Source organism: Pristiophorus japonicus, chromosome 10 (genome assembly GCF_044704955.1).
Source record: "Pristiophorus japonicus isolate sPriJap1 chromosome 10, sPriJap1.hap1, whole genome shotgun sequence".
In the NCBI taxonomy this organism is placed as follows: domain Eukaryota; kingdom Metazoa; phylum Chordata; class Chondrichthyes; family Pristiophoridae; genus Pristiophorus; species Pristiophorus japonicus.
Window position 1 is genome coordinate 99012701 of NC_091986.1, and position 4644 is coordinate 99017344.

The 4644-nt window shown below is 43.1% G+C and overlaps 1 non-coding gene across 1 annotated transcript; it reads left to right on the forward strand.

Annotated features, from left to right (window-relative positions):
- Positions 1 to 2173: 2173 nt before the first annotated feature.
- trnai-aau (transfer RNA isoleucine (anticodon AAU)) lies at positions 2174 to 2247 on the forward strand. Its single transcript has one exon. It is a non-coding gene; the product is annotated as a tRNA-Ile (tRNA).
- Positions 2248 to 4644: the final 2397 nt, after the last annotated feature.

The following is a 4644-nucleotide window of genomic DNA, read 5'->3' on the forward strand; positions in this document are numbered from 1 at the left end:
CCATAAGAACATAAGAACATAAGAAATAGGAGCAGGAATAGGCTATGCGGCCCCTCGAGCCTGCTCTGCCATTTAATACGATCATGGCTGATCCGATCATGGACTCAGGTCCACTTCCATGCCCGCTCCCCATAATCCCTTATTCCCTTATCGTTTAAGAAACTGTCTATTTCTGTCTTAAATTTCTTCAAATCCCAGCTTCCACAGCTCTCTGAGACAGCGAATTCCACAGATTTACAATCCTCTGAGGAAGAAATTGCTCCTCATCTCAGTTTTAAATGGGCCCCTTATTCTAAGATTATGCCCCCTAGTTCTAGTCTCCCCTATCAGGGGAAACATCCTCTCTGCATCCACCTTGTCAAGCCCTCTCATAATCATTTTGATAAGATCACCTCTCATTCTTCTGAATTCCAATAAGTAGAGGCCCAACCGACACAACCTTTCTTCATAAGTCAACCCCCTCATCCCCGGAATCAACCTAGTGAACCTTCTCTGAACTGCCTCCAAAGCAAGTATACCCTTTTGTAAATATGGAAACCAAAACTGTACGTAGTATTCCAGGTGTGGCCTCAGCAATACTCTGTATAACTGTAGCAAGAATTCCCTGCTTTCATACTCCACCCCCTTTGCAATAAAGGCCAAGATTTCATTGGCCTTCCTGGTCACTTGCTGTACCTGCAGACTGACCTTCTGTGTTTCATGCACCAGGACCCCAGGTCCCGCTGCACTGCAGCACTTTGCAATTTTTCTTCATTTAAATAATAACTTGCTCTTTGATTGTTTTCTGCCAAAGTGCATAACCTCACACTTTGCAACATTATACTCCATCTGCCAAATTTTTGCCCACCCACTTAGCCTGTCTATGTCCTTTTGTAGCTTTTTTGTGTCCTCCTCACACATTGCTTTTCCTCCCAACTTTGTATCATCGGTAAACTTGGCTACGTAACACTCGGTCCCTTCATCCAAGTCGTTCATATAAATTGTAAATAGTTGGGGTCCCAGCACTGATCCCTGCGGCACCCCACTAGTTACTGGTTGCCAACCCAGGATGAACCATTTATCCTGACTCTGTTTTCTGTTCGTTAGCCAATCCTCTATCCATGCTAATATATTACCCCCAACCCCGTGAACTTTTATCTTGTGCAGTAACCTTTTATGTGGAACCTTGTCAAATGCCTTCTGGAAGTCCAAATACACCACATCCACTGGTTCTCCCTTATCCACGCTGTTCGTTACATCCTCAAAGAATTCCAGCAAATTTGTCAAACATGACTTCCCCTTCATAAATCCATGCTGACTCTGCCTGACTGAATTTTGCTTTTCCAAATGTCCTGCTACTGCTTCTTTAATAATGGACTCCAACATTTTCCCAACCACAGATGTCAGGCTAACTGGTCTATAGTTTCCTGCTTTTTGTCTGCCTCCTTTTTTAAATAGGGGCATTACATTTGCATAAGAACATAAGAACATAAGAATTAGGAACAGGAGTAGGCCATCTAGCCCCTCGAGCCTGCTCCGCCATTCAATAAGATCATGGCTGATCTGGTCGTGGACTCAGCTCCACTTACCCGCCCTCTCCCCATAACCCTTAATTCCCTTATTGCTTAAAAATCTATCTATCTTTGACTTGAAAACATTCAATGAGCCAGCCTCAACTGCTTCCTTGGGCAGAGAATTCCACAGATTCACAACCCTCTGGGAGAAGAAATTCTTTCTCAACTCGGTTTTAAATTGGCTCCTCCGTATTTTGAGGCTGTGCCCCCTAGTTCTAGTCTCCCCCACCAATGGAAACAATCTCTCTTCCTCTATCTTGTCTATCCCTTTCATGATTTTAAATGTTTCTATAAGATCACCCCTTATCCTTCTGAACTCCAAGGAGTAAAGACCCAGTCTACTCATTCTATTATCATAAGGTAACCCCCTCATTTCTCGAATCAGCCTAGTGAATCGTCTCTATACCCCTTCCAAAGCTAGTATATCCTTCCTTAAGTAAGGTGACCAAAACTGCACGCAGTACTCCAGGTGCGGCCTTACCAATACCTTATACCGTTGCAGCAACACCTCCCTGCTTTTGTACTCCATCCCTTTCGCAATGAAGGCCAACATTCCATTTGCCTTCCTGATTACCTGCTGCACCTGCAAACTAACCTTTTGGGATTCATGCACAAGGAGTGGCCGGTTAATTCAGTTGGTTAGAGCGTGGTGCTAATAACGCCAAGGTCGCAGGTTCGATCCCTGTATGGGCCATTCCAGTGTTTTTCATACTTTTCCTAAAAGAGTTTCATGCACAAGGACCCCCAGGTCCCTCTGCACCACAGCATGTTGTAATTTCTCCCCATTCAAATAATATTCCCTTTTACTGTTTTTTTTCCCAAGGTGGATGACCTCACATTTTCCGACATTGTATTCCATCTGCCAAACCTTAGCCCATTCGCTTAACCTATCCAAATCTCCTTGCAGCCTCTCTGAGTCCTCTACACAACCCGCTTTCCCACTAATCTTAGCGTCATCTGCAAATTTTGTTGCACTACACTCTGTCCCCTCTTCCAGGTCATCTATGTATATTGTAAACAGTTGTGGTCCCAGTACTGATCCCTGTGGCACACCACTAACCACTGATTTCCAACCGGAAAAGGACCCATTTATCCCGACTCTCTGCTTTCTGTTCGCCAGCCAATTCTCTATCCATGCGAATACATTTCCTCTGACTCCGCGTACCTTTATCTTCTGCAGTAACCTTTTGTGTGGCACCTTATCGAATGCCTTTTGGAAATCTAAATACACCACATCCATCGGTACACCTCTATCCACCATGCTCGTTATATCCTCAAAGAATTCCAGTAAGTTAGTTAAACATGATTTCCCTTTCATGAATCATTGCTGCATCTGCTTGATTGCACTATTCCTATCCAGATGTCCCGCTATTTCTTCCTTAATGATAGTTTCAAGCATTTTCCCCACTACAGATGTTAAACTAACCAGCCTATAGTTACCTGCCTTTTGCCTGCCCCCTTTTTTAAACAGAGGCGTTACATTAGCTGCTCTCCAATCCGCTGGTACCTCCCCAGAGTCCAGAGAATTTTGGTAGGTTATAACAAATGCATCTGCTATAACTTCCGCCATCTCTTTTTATACTCTGGGATGCATTTCATCAGGACCAGGGGACTTGTCTACCTTGAGTCCCATTAACCTGTCTAGCACTACCCCCCTAGTGATAGTGATTGTCTCAAGGTCCTCCCTTCCCACATTCCTATGACCAGCAATTTTTGGCATGGTTTTTGTGTCTTCCATTGTTTAAGGTCTCAGCCATTTCCACATTTCCCATTATTAAATCCCCCTTCTCATCTTCTAAGGGACCAACATTTACTTTAGTCACTCTTTTCCGTTTTATATATCTGTAAAAGCTTTTACTATCTGTTTTTATGTTTTGCGCAAGTTTACCTTCGTAATCTATCTTCCCTTTCTTTATTGCTTTTTTAGTCATTCTTTGCTGTTGCTTAAAATTTTCCCAATCCTCTAGTTTTCCACTAACCTTGGCCACCTTATACGCATTGGTCTTTGATTTGATACTTTCCTTTATTTCCTTGGTTATCCACGGCTGGTTATCTCTTCTCTTGCCGCCCTTCTTTTTTACTGGAATATATTTTTGTTGCGCATTATGAAAGAGCTCCTTAAAAGTCCTCCACTGTTCCTCAATTGTGCCACCGTTTAGTCCTTGTTTCCAGTCTACTTTAGCCAACTCTGCCCTCATCCCACTGTAGTTCCCTTTGTTTAAGCATAGTACGCTCGTTTCTGACACTACTTCCTCATCCTCAATCTGTATTACAAATTCAACCATATTGTGATCACTCATTCCGAGAGGATCTTTTTCGAGGAGATCGTTTATTTTTCCTGTCTCGTTACACAGGACCAGATCCAAAATGGCTTGCTCCCTTGTAGGCTCTGTTACATAATGTTCTAAGAAGCAATCCCGTATGCATTCTATGAATTCCTCCTCCAGGCTACCCCCTGCGATTTGATTTGACCAATCGATATGTAGGTTAAAATCCCCCATAACTACTGCCGTTCCTTTTTCACATGCCTCCATTATTCCCTTGATTATTGCCCGCCCCACCATGAAGTTATTATTTGGGGGCCTATAAACTACGCCGACCAGTGACTTTTTCCCCTTACTATCTCTAATCTCCACCCACAATGATTCAACATTTTGTTCATTGGAGCCAATATCATCCCTCACAACTGCCCTGATATCATCCTTTATTAACAGAGCCACCCCACCTCCTTTCCCTTCTTGCCTATCTTTCTGAATCGTCAGATACCCCTGTATGTTTAATTCCCAGTCTTGGCCACCTTGCAACCATGTTTCTGAAATGGCCACCAAATCATACCCATTTGTAATGATTTGTGCCGTCAACTCATTTACTTTATTTCTAATGCTGCGTGCATTTAGGTAGAGTGTTTTCATCCTAGTTTTTAAACCATGATTTTTAGTTTTTACCCCTCCTGCAGCCCTTTTATATTCAGTGGCCCTTTTTGTTTCTAGCCTTTGGTTTCTCTGCCCTCCACTTTTACTCATCTCTTTTCTGTCTTTTGTTTTTGTCTTCTTTTTGTTTCCCTCTGTCTCCCTGTATTGGTTCCCATCCT